This window comes from Euwallacea fornicatus, chromosome 7 (assembly GCF_040115645.1).
Source record: "Euwallacea fornicatus isolate EFF26 chromosome 7, ASM4011564v1, whole genome shotgun sequence".
Lineage (NCBI taxonomy): Eukaryota > Metazoa > Arthropoda > Insecta > Coleoptera > Curculionidae > Euwallacea > Euwallacea fornicatus.
In genome coordinates this window covers 1,339,835-1,352,790 of record NC_089547.1, presented here as the reverse complement: position 1 = coordinate 1,352,790, position 12,956 = coordinate 1,339,835, and the positions used below count along the sequence as shown (strand labels likewise).

Sequence of the window (12,956 nt, the reverse complement as noted above, 5' to 3'; positions counted from 1 at the left end):
TATCTACAATTTAAAAATGCCTTTAATTTACCAAATAAGAGAAATCCGTGACATTAGGCCCGTTCAAGTTTTAAAGTTTCTCAGAGAAGTCAATGATCGACATGAGAGTCATTTTTCCACCTTCGTCGTCCAGCCTCATCCCAATTTTCGCTGAGAATTAGACGGATGCGGTTCTCCTCCATTTTGCCTGGAGTTACTCAAAGGACACATATTGAGGCAAGGGAGCAATACGTCTCCACTTTCTAAAAGAACGAAAAACAACGAGTCAAAGAAAAACACGTCTTGTTTTGTAATCAAAACCTGGCGTAACAAACGCCAGCCAAGGGCCTATAAGGGCATATATGATCGCGAAATTAAGGACAAAAGGGCCAGAAGAAAGTTTTTACGGGCGAAGGGCTCGTCCTGGGGGACGAATAGGGCCGCTCGTTCGTCCGTAGTCGCGCACAAATTGCCAGAAAGAAACGGGGCATTTGCGCAATTAAAAGCCTATACATACACTGAGAAAAAAATATATTTATATCCTATCGCAACCCCTCCAATTACCACGCCTAATGACGACCCTAATGACAGCCAAAAAAACTACAAATAAAACCAACCCCCGGCCACGGATCTATGAGAAAAAAACTTGCATTTTAAGCCGGGGGTTCCGGTTATCTGCGTGCTAGTTAACCCATTCTTTGTTCGGCATTTTCTTCGAATAAAACAGCTTTTGTTCTTACACGTGTTTAAAAAAATGATATGGGCATAAAAACTTCAATGCTCAGGGAGAGGGTTGCGACCCTTAACATGGAAATGAAGCTAGTCCTGGCCACTGTTTAAGAAAAATACGGGGGGAGGTTAGCGAGTTAAACATTGAATCAAAATAACGAAACGTAGAAAAGGAAAACTTATTGTTTGGTTTTCCACTGGTTAAACAGAGATAAAAACTCATGTGTGGTCCAAAAAAGGGGGAGAAAAGCCATTAGATACGGGCGGCAGTTTTCTTATAATAATCTTTAGCGACACGGCAGGGGCTGCGGGGAAGGAGGAAATTGGTTCCAGGGGCGTAGATAATTAGGTTTACCTCAAATGCCTCGCGTTTAAGGAAAATAGCGTTTTCGAGTGGAAAATTCGTCCACATCTCAAAAGAACTAATGGTTGGTCTAAAAAATCGAAAGCGATCAATAAAAAATAGTAAAATGTTCTATTACTGAAAGTACATAAAACTAGATATTTATTTCACTAGGAGCACCGATACAAATCACATAAAGTCACTACTCCCAGTGAAATGCAGTATTTCGATTTTAGATCGTTTAATTCATTGAACGCGACCCAGAAGCAAAATTTCACCGGATGTTTCTCGGTAAAAAGTTATTACCACTTTCAATTTTCTCGAAGATACCAGTCAGTTTACAATACTCCTTAGGGATAAATAGCGAGAGTTTGAAGTAGGGCCTAAACAAGAAAAATGTGCTAGTGTTCCTTTTGGTTTTAAATTTGGTTCAATGTGACACCAAAAGTTGTAGAAGCAGGATAAATTCTAATGGAGCCACTAACACAAGTCAGAGGCCGTTTATGGAGCCTCTTAAAAAAAATTCTTATAAAATTTTTAACTTCTTTGTTTTTTTTTTTTTTTTTTTTTTTGAGCTGGGAAATGTTACAAAAATTAAGTCTTGCTATGAAGTCAGTATTCAATGTTGGAGACTTCATTATATGACACAATATACAGACATCGTTTCCACATTTTTGTAATTGGTAGGAATGACTGACTTATGACTAATTTTCTAGAATCACCCTATATTAATTAAGTACATGGCTCAACTTCAAGAGATATTTTTTGAGTGTTTCTAAGACCAAAAGTTTATATAAGCGAAGGCCCGATAATACTTCGTTTTCAAAATACAGAGAGTCAAACTTCTTTTTTAATCTTAATACTCTGAAAAAAAATTTCATAAACAAAAAAAGCTGTATTTTTATTTGGTTAATGCAAAAAAGTATAAAAGTTTTAAAATAGTCAGTGGCGCATAAAGAAGAACCACAAAAAGCACTGCTTACCAAATTAAAAAAAAAAAAAAGGATTATTAAAATGTTAAAAAAAAAAGATTAAAAAAGAGCCCCTTTACCCCTTTCTCTTAAAAACAAAACCCTATCGAACGAATGTTTATATAAACTTTTCGTCTTGGAGTCACCCCTTGAAGTTTCGTCAAGTACTTAAATGACCCCCTGTATAACAAATAACAAAAGAGTCAACTGTAAATTTAAAACGATAACGCAGCATAAACAATCAAGGTCAAAATAAGTTAAAACAAACGGAAAAATAAAATTGCAAAACTGCTTAAATTAACAATCTTAAAGCAGGCGTTCAAATGACCACCCTAGTGATTTTCCACATATCTTATTACATAGAAAATGAAGATTATATAAAAACAAAACTAATAACAGTCATTCAGTCAGGTTAGTAATTTTTAAGTATTAAATTTTTATTTATTTTTTTTAATTTTATTTATTTTCAAGCTGCTGTTGTAGTATAATTGTGTCAGTGTTGATCTAGAGTTCGGAACATACTTAGAGCAAATAAATTATTCCTTTGAAAACCTTTGCAGAAATGCATAAAAGTTAAAGGATACAGAAATATGTTAAGTAACTGTAGCTCCCCGTTGGTTCTGCACGCCATTCCGCATTTCTTTTCACTTTCGAAGGGCCGTAGCTAACTTAAGAGGCTTTTGCGGACCCATGTTTGCACCAATTTTTCTTCACATTTTCGAGTATAAAACTAGTCCTTAAATATGATCCCCTATTCTATTTACACCCTATATAAAGTAACAACGGCCGGTGTTTGGTACCTCAAATTCGTGTGAAATTTAAAAGCAGATAGAACTGAGAAGTGATTTTACAATTGCCATTGGTGAGTTCTTGATTCTGAGTTTATTAGTGTAAGTTTCTGTTTAAGTGAATCGGTGCTTGCTTGGGACTCGCTTGAGCTCCAAATCGGGGCCGGTCTTAGCGACTCTGGCGCCCTGAGCGAAATGTTTAATCACCGCCCCGCAATCCCCAAGAAAAACTGCTGGCCAGATAAGCCCTCTGCGCTTCCTGGTCTGCCTTCCTGGACCGTCGTCCAACCTCGTCTTCGCACCTCCATCAGACTGGTACTGCCACAAACATCTCAATTTCATCAATTTAACTATCTACTCCGTGTAATTTATCTATAACGAAAATAATCCATGAGCACACGAAGTTTAAATTTCGGATTCCTGAAAATAAAATAACGAAAAACTTGAACGTTATTGAAAACTCGGACATCGGGCTCCTTGGACATTATCGACAGTTTTTGCATTTTAACTTTAAAAAATTGCCCAGTCAGGGTGTACTTGGAGGGTATGCCTGAAGGGTGTTGTTGAGTGCCTGTGCAAATGCACTGGAATAAATTGGAGTGAACATACCGATATTTGGGTCATCTGACCAGAGGCTATCGGACCCAGGGCGATTGACATGAGAACTGTTGTAGACGACAGAGAAAACGCTTACTAAAACTCCTCAAGAACTAATAGCATTTGGCCCGGGGAGGTAGGTAGGAGGTCATTTTGATTAATTTGACAGTTCAATAGCAAAGGCGGCGTTTTCTATTTTGGAAATTACTTCTTAGCTAAGTTTTCATTGCTACCTGGAATCTATATGATGACTTATCGGAAAACTCGAGTAATTTAATAATTTTTTCTCCTTCGAGCCGGGATTCGCTATAATGAAGTTACCCAGCCAGTGGCGTGCCTGCTTTATTCCGGACGCTGGAGTGCGGGGTTCGGCGCCGCTGACCCCATGTAGAAAATATCGCCCAAAGAAAACGTATACACTGCGAAACTGTTTCATCTACGTGCCAGGAATCTTTAGGTCCGACCTAAAGTCCCCGTCGATTTATCAAAATTGTCATTCCCGCGTCCCCCTTAAGCCGCCCTCCCTTAATTTCGTCGCTTTTTTTTATAAAAGGCCTTTCCGGTACCTGTCATAAAAAACGTTCATATTTCATACCCTTTGCCGGGGACGGCCCTTTATTAATACGGTCGTATTATTTATGTTTGATTTACGAAATTGGATCGGGCCTCGGGAGGACTTCGGGGGCGTGTGGGTCATACACGCAAAAATTGTGCTGATGAGACCTTTAGCTTCGCTGCGAAAATAAAAGGGCGCTCCATCTTGCGGTTGACATATCGCGCACCTGTGCCACCCCGTGACCTTTTTATTTACATACAAATATATGTATGGGGACAAGACGGCCTCCCAGAGACGTGCTCAGTCAATTGCCCTTGACTTGACGTTGATATATGTTTTCAAAAGTTGAGATGCCTCCACGTCGACCCGGCCTAAGTCCAATTGACTTTCGGCGACGTGTGCTTTTGCACCTTCGCGGCGCCGTCATCATCAGTCTTATCATTTCGGACTCGGCCTGTCTGAACATCGAGAGAGGGAGAAGGAGAGATCATACGGGAGCAGCCAATTCTCAAAATTGAAAAACCTATTAGGCAAAATGGAAAATAGAAATAGGAATGGCCCGCATCGGGCATATTGGATCTCCGATGTGCATGTTATGAAATATCCATGTTGCCGGCACGTGTGCCAGTCGGCTCGGTCCGGAGATGGCATTTTAATTGACAAGAATTTGATACTCAATAGACAGGAAGTGGAGGGGAGAAATTTCTGTGCACTTTTTTTTCACTCAGTGCGGTTCAAAATTTATTAGAATGCTTCGTTAAAGTGGTCGGTTTTGGGTTACATCGTTTGAAAACGTGGCGATGAGAAGGAGTAATTCGAAATTTTTGAACAGTTTTGACTTAGTTTTGACAAAATTTTGAGGAGAAAATATTTAAATCAATTGTGGAGAGAAAGAGATCTTGATAAAAAATTATGGAGCATACTGCATTAAATATTAACTATCAGAATTTGCAAATTTCAAATTCTAGAAATGAAACAATCCACAGGGTGTCCCATGAAAATATTACTATTTGCATATTTGATCCACCCTGTATTAAAAATAATGCTGAAGGCAGGTTGTGCATGTAGCAAGAACCAATCAAGATATGATAAAATCGGGAATAATCCAACTCTTCTCGACCTCCGCAGCATATTTGCTGTGATATAAAATCCGCCTGTATACTCTGAACTATTTCTAATCTCAAACTGATATGAGAAAAAGCATATTCGAACTGTTTGAATTTTTAAAAATAGCGCGTTAAAAAAAAGTGAAAGACACATTCAAAAAAACCCAGATTCTTTTGGTTTCTGTGCCCATCGCCCTTTAATCCATTCAGAATCATTGATACCTCAGAAACATCAAAAGGCGAGCAAACGAAACACGTATATTTGATTAGAATTCCAAAGCCCATAAAATCCATAGCGAAACGTCCCTTTTAGGAAGCGTGCAAACCCTTGGAAAATATGTAATATTATCTGGGAATTTTGTGATTACACAAAACTCCTGAACGGTTACACGAATAGTTGTTGTGATGGGGAGAGATTCAAAATCGAAAAAACTCTCCACGGAAATTTGAATTAAATGAAATAGAAAGAGGGTCAAAAAGCGCAACTTTTTACAATATCCTGCATCCAGGGTGTTATAAAACCAAAATGGCGTTGACATTTCTGTCACTGTCAACTTTGGTTAAAAAAAACTGAACGTTTCTAAATTCAATAATAATGGAGTTACATGTCCTGTAAAACATCCTGTACATTATTTTTCTCGCGACGAAAAATGCTGATTAAAGAAAATAAAAAGAATTAGGTAATCGGCAGCAAATCGCACCCGGAGTCCAACACTGAAACGCTGTCATCTGCCACTGTCATAATAACGATGACTTTGACGTTTTACTCAATGCTTTCCAAGGTAGTCTCTTTTTGGTGTTTTAGAAACACATAGCTTAGTTAGTGGCAGGGATATAGTTTGTCTAATTGACAAATAAAAAAATGTTTGTCATGGACACTTAATAAAAATGTATGATTGGGAATTTATTGCTTTCTTATTAATCGTAAGCGAACACGTTACGATTGTCTAGCGTACCGCTTAAAATTACTGATCTTCCAACAGTCATTTAGTACGCTATGAATATTTTCGTAGGCAGTCGTGGGACGAAGAAATAAAATCCTTGAAAAATTGCCAGTGCAGAATTAGGGTATTTTCACCACTAGACATATTATGACAATGACTCTGTCACTAAAATGATTGATTTCAAACGATCAAAGATGGCGCTATGACAATAGTATCAAATAGTGTGTTTAAATGGAAAGTGTTAAAAAGAAGCAAAGTCAACTTACAGCTCGGAACATAATAGGTCCGCTCGACCCGAGGAGAAAAAAAAAGAAATAAGGCAACAAAGGGGGAGTAAGAAAATGAAGGAATATGAATCTCCCGGGAGCGAAAAGGACCGTGCTCCTAATTGCCGATGGTGTAAGAGAGATAGCGATACGCCTCTCGCCGGACAAGTCTTGCATATATGATGATAGAGATACGGGAATAGGGGAAGAAAATTAGACATTTTGTTTTCTTTGTCTCGCTGCTGGCTGCCGGCAAAGGGTGGCTCCGGAACGATATTTTCTCTTCGCTTGATTTTGCAATAAAAATACCCACTTCATGCATGCTTACAGTGAGCAGAGCTTAGAACTTTCCCAATTAAATCCCGGTTTTTGATGTGAGCTAGAGAAAGGGTCTTAATTAAATTCCAATCAAATTACGAGCTTTATGTAGTTCGTCAAAAGCTGCAGCGGAGATTTATTTGCTAGGTTTCAGAGGCGGCAGTGCGCTAGACCACTTACTTTCGTTTTTTTTTTAACAATTTCAAGCCTAAAGACCATAATTTAAATACTAACTAACAAATAAAATTTGTAAAAATTCAAATCGATATCACCGTGAGAAGGCCCTTCAGGAGATGTCCAGAAATTTCAGTAGATATATCCCGTTATTGACGAATCAATTCAGACGTAAAATTGAGGAAGGTTAGAAGTTGAGCAAGTGTCTAATTGTGTTAGTTCGGGTTCTGCAACTTGAAAGATTGAAGGATTGAAGTTAGAAATTTAGCACATTCATAATAAAATTATAGACCTATGTCAAATGTTTAACTTCACTCATATGTCAAATTCGCTTAGTGTCACTGGGCATATTTACGCATAACGTACAAACAATTGGATTTCATGTTCCATCTCCAACTGAAATGCTTTATAAACTGAACTAATACTTCTTCATGAAAAATTCATGGTGATTTTAAAACGCCCCTGTACATGTAATCTTGACATTTTGTTGCGTATATTTTTGACAATGACACACTCTTTTCCTGTCAACTGTTCATGTGCGACATGAATTAACTTTAACAAATACACTCCTCTGTTGGTAAATACACGATAAGGCCCTTTTAATCTCTATAGTACAACCAAAGCTATTGAGCATGCATGATAAGTTTATTATTCATTCTACATCTATCTCTGGAATTTTGAAGTGAGAGCTCCCGATTAAAAAAATATTTTTAGATATTTGCTGAAATTTTGAAATTCTAGGTGGAGGATAAAACTATGGCGAAATTTTAATATGAAACCTGGCTGGAACACAAGCAAAAATAAAGACGACACTGACTCGAAATATAATCTGGTAACTGTATTTTGGGACGTGCAATGGAGGATACTTTTCATTATTAGACTCGGAATTGCGTCCGGAAAATGGCATTTCCGAGCGCTTACGGGAAGGGTGTACTTTCAGTACGGTTAACCGACTGAGAAATGTTCATTTTCAGAGTGGTATAATGAAAAATGAGCGTACGGTGCTGTAGTAGGGTACCAGTAATTCAAAATTAATAAACGTTCTATCGCTGAGGTCACCACAACCAGATTAATGTATAAACTTTGAGTTTTTTTTTTCATTTAAGCGACTTTGTTAATCTGCCAGTTTTCGAGATCCCTTCACTAATCATCGAAGAAAAACTCACCTTGTTTGATGTATGACTCGCACAGTGGAACAAATTCCAAATTTTCTGGTTGAACATTTATCTCGGGCTTACCCTACTTGAAGGTTCCCTGCAGCTTACTTTGACTTTTTTGTTGTGGTTTCTTTAAATATTAATTTCACCAGCTCTTTTACGCAATTCGAAACAAGTTTTTTTTTTACCTTTACTTAACTTATACTTACTTCCCTTTAGATCCGACACTGATTGCAAGTCTGATGCGAAAAACCCGGATTTAAAGACAGCAAAAACAAGAGCCCATAGTGCACACTAGAAGGTCCCGGTAATATGAAAATTTTGCATTTAAGGAGGTGCACTGAAAACAGAGGCGCGCGCCATTTTAGTGCAAGGGGAAAAAATGCTAAATCGCTACGTTTTAAAACATTGCAATACGCTAATGACTATACGAAATGTCGTAAGGATTCGCTATATTCCTAAAAACATGCACTTGAAGTCAATAAAAACAGAGTTGTATGCGACAATATTTATCAAATGTGTATTGAAAGTGAACGCTAAGCACTAATTAAAATTTTGTATGAAAAAATCAGGATTGTGCTAAAAGAGGTTGTGAAACAGTAAAGAAGTCATCGTTTACAAGTCAAAATTCATATCCGCTATGAAAAATCTAAAACACCACTGGCTATTCAATGAATCGATAATTCCTAACACGGCAGCTCTATTACCTGAAACATCATAATTTCGAGTTAAAATTAAAAAAATAAAATAAATCACGACATGACAGGAATTAGAAATTTCGACGGAATTGTCTTGAAACCGTTTATTAGTGTAAATTTCATCGGTAATTCACCCATTTTGAAGTTGATGGTAATCGAGGCTCTCAAAATTTATATTAGCTCTCATTGATTCACGTTAAAATTCTTCTTTCTTGGAAGAATTTATGATAAAGTGAAGAAAATTATTCAAATTCGGGAGCCTCGGTTCAAAATTTTGCCATCAAAAATTGTAGATATAAGGTAAATTTGAATGCTGGGGATTCGGTCCCCGATGATCGAATTTAAAGAATAATAGTGGGGGCATATAACTAAAAAGATGCTCTTTCAAATGCCATGTTGGAAAACAATGTTTTGCATTAAAATGTCTACAAATATGCCTCTGGAGAAAATACATATTTGCCTGCATTTTGACAATAAAGAAAGGATAGGGATGGTAAATTTTCAAATGGACACCCTGTAAAAACCAGGGGAGTACAGAGCTCAATTTCTACGGTAAAATCAGCAACAACAAAAAATCTAGTGGAAGATCCAATTTTCGAAACTTGCTAAAATTTAACAAGCTGTGTGACGTCTACGATTTTTCGTATATTTTGGTTAAGGTTAATGCCTCAGAATAAGTAGATGTTGTTGATGTGGGGGATTTGCACACTATTCTCAGTTAAAACTGACTGAGAATATATTCACCCTTACCTAAGAGCTGGGATGAGAGCCCTTTTTACCGCTCAAGCGACAAATCTGTCACCGTCTTCAGAAGGACTTTTTTCAGTTTTTTCGCTCTTCACAAGCTCTTTTACTCAGTTTAGTCCTAAGCTTAGTGTCCTTTCCTTGTCTTACTAATTCACTATTTGTCTAAAATTGCATCGCGAATGTTGGTTTTCTTCATTTTTCGATTTAACTGATTTTTGGATCCAGGTTTCCCACTATTCTCCCAAGTTACCACTCATGCTGCTCCACTTCCAATTAAACTTATACCGTGGAAACGGCGGTGAAATATCCATTATCCTAAATCCATATAAAAGGAAATATCTCCAATAGGATTTGAATCAAAGCCCGGCCAATGACGGATCGTATCGATTGAGCTCTAAATGGGCCCATTTAGCCCGGGTGTGTATTTGGGACCCCCTGGCCCCCCTTAACTCCCCACCCGGCAATTCTCGTGCCGCCGCTGCGATACATTAAGGCGTGCTAAATTATCTTCGTTTTTGGATCTGGCGCGCGGAAAATGGAAATAGTCTCTGTCTCTTTTCCGTTTATTGTGATTGAATATGGGGTGTATATGAAACGTGGAGGGGGAGGCGAAGGGGAGAGATTTTTCTTAGTTTTCTCCACTTTTCTGGAAGTGCCAGTTATTAGGCAATCCCTCTCTATCCTCGTCTTCCTCTAATGTAATGAATCTAGCCGTTTACTCAAAATGTTGGGGATTTACATACACTTGACATCACTGCCAAGAACACGGTGACCAAAGGAAAATCGATTTTATTCTGGAGCCCATAAATTATCTTCTACAAGCAAATTTATTAGTTCTCTCCTTAAAGGAAAGTTACGGGAAATCCCCCTTTCTCCCAAGTTGGGCGAAAGATCCGGCAACGTTGCCTCAAAACAAACGAAGCATCGCTCGAGAGGCCCGGTGGCTGTTCCTCCTTACTCAAATCCATTAAAATTACCGCGATCCTTCGGACAGAAATGCAACGTTGCCACCTATATCACTCTAAAATTTTTGCTAGTCAATACGATGCAGGCATGTACGGAGTACGTCTTATAGTTGTGACAGCAACGATTGAAATATGTCATTTTTTCGACACTTGTTGGCAGGCTTATCTTCCACATACTGTCACTTTTTGATGTTTCTGTCAAAATTATCATTTCCCTAGCAAAGGGATAGTGGATGTTATTACTGTGATATGGCAACTATGGGCAGTTGTATGTGTGTATATGATATACATACATACACACATGCCGTTAGCGCGCGAAAAGAAGCACGGAGCAAGGGCGGGCCCTGGCCGGCGCGGGGGCGGAGACAATATGGCGGACGACATTACCCCCTCACCCTCCCGGGAAGAATTATAATTGCATACGTAATGGGGATGTGTGAGTGTCGGGGGCCAGGGTCGACTCGTGCCCCAGACATTCACCGCTTTGCGTCTTCACCACCCTTCGCTATTTTTGTTCCACCGTGTATGTTGATGAACCTGTTTTAACTACTCTCTAATTGATTTATTAGGCCACCTTATAGAAGAATTGAAATAACTACGTTGGACTAACGTCTTGAATCTTAGCATTTAACGAAAAAGTACCTTAATAAATAACAGCGATTGATAATAGACATTTTAACTGCATTATGATAAATGACAATTTAAAAAAGTATGAAAGTTTCAATTTTTTGAATTAAAGTTACTTCACAATGACATACTGATACGTCACACGTACATACAGCACCGCGATTGGCTGGCTGTAAAAAGCACATGTGACCAATTAGGCAGCGTTGCGCGTCTAATAGGCAATTAGTAACGAAATGGTTTAAAGCATCAGTGAAATAATCACATCAATAGAGCAGATTTGGTTCTTGACGAAAATCTTTGCAAATAAAATAATTGACCATTTATGCGTTATGAGGAATTGACAAGTGACATACATACATTTGTCCTGAGGATAATATCATGAAACTTTGATACTTCAGATTGGTATGTTTTTTCTCAGTTTCATGTATGGGTTTCATAACATATCAATTTTGAGTAAGAAACAAACGCATACCCACCTTTGGTCAGTCGGAAGCAGAAACGGTAACGAGGAGTGGTCAGAAAAAGTATTTTTATGTGAGTTAAGAGGAATAAAGGGTGCACAGTTCGGCCCAAAATGGTCCTACATGTTTTGGGTGTTTTGGAAACTATAAGAGCTACAAAAATGGTTTAATAAGAAAAGTTTAAGGGTCTTTATTATCATTTCAATTTTGTTTCTCCAATGATTTTAAGTTTCTTTTCTATCGCATTTTTGTCCATCTTTAGATAACTTTCTAATGAGCCAGTGAACCTATTTGTTTTTTTTTTTTAGTAATTTAAGCTTGTTTTGTGAGGTAATACATAGAAACGCATAATTCCACTTTCGGTTTAATGAATATAGAGGGTATTTATCTTTAGAAACCGACATCTTCAGTAGTGTAACGCCTATCCAAACAGGAGCACAGCAGACTCTTTCTGGCCATTTGTTTTAACTCATTTTTTTTATCTGGATTGTTTAGAGAACTAAAAAATTTATAACTAATCTGCCCACCAGTTCACATGAAAAACGTAATATTTCCACGCGTAATGGAATGTTCGGTTGAAAGAGAGGTTGAGCATGGTGAATAATAGAAGAGCGAATGGATGCGTCACGACTGTCGCTGTCATCGATAAAATGTATTTCACTTGATCAACAATAAGTTCAACTTCAACAATCAGTTCAAATTTAACAATAACAGCTCATTAACAAATCTTGGTTCATGCGATTGTAGATTATCAAACGTTTCACATAGCGTGTCAGAATTCAGGATATTGCCTTTGTATATGAATATATTTTATATTATGATGCTGATAAAAAGGTGAATAAAACAGAAAATACTAAAACACCCTTTAGCATCGGAATAATAAGGATGCAAATGGATTCTGGACTTGACCGTTGCAATATGTAGATCTGAAATTTTTTCAGCTTCCTCTGTTCCTGTAGATCTTGACATATAAATGTGAGAATGTTTGAGAATTCAAAAAGTTCGAATAGTCGAAAACTCCCCTTCTCATCATTAAAATGACTCGTCCGATAATTTAAATGCCGGCCTCGCATTCCGGCTTAACTGATTCCGTTTTGCACACAATTGTGTGTAAATTTCGTTTTCCGCCACCGATTCCACTGTACACTACTTTCGGTTAATTGAAGAATATTTTATCATAAATTTCGCAATTTTCCGTATACTTGCGATGCTAAAGGCCCAAGCCAGATTGCGATCGATCCTTCAGAATTCCAAGACAATAAGTACTAAGAGGCAAGCAAGAGCTAGAACGTAAGTTCTGCCAAGAGGTTTTAAAAAGAATCTTTGGGGTGGCGCATCCGCCGTTTTATCCAGAAATCTGGAAAGTTCTCTTTCACGAAGGTATTCTCTCCTTTTATAAGGAGATTCAATATTGATGTGGAAAATTAATTCCTCAATTGTCTGAGAGACTGCAGAGCCCCTGTAAGCTTCAAACATTAAACATCTTGGATGACAAAAACGGCCGTGGGAGTCGTGCAAGTCCCATAAATA

At 37.9% G+C, this 12,956-nt stretch overlaps 1 long non-coding RNA gene across 1 annotated transcript; it reads left to right on the top strand.

Moving 5' to 3' along the window:
* Positions 1 to 7,363: 7,363 nt before the first annotated feature.
* On the top strand, positions 7,364 to 8,290 carry LOC136339852 (uncharacterized). The gene is made up of 3 exons (XR_010732216.1): positions 7,364 to 7,453; positions 7,513 to 7,603; positions 8,148 to 8,290. It is a non-coding gene; the product is annotated as an uncharacterized lncRNA (long non-coding RNA).
* The last annotated feature ends 4,666 nt before the right edge of the window (positions 8,291 to 12,956 follow it).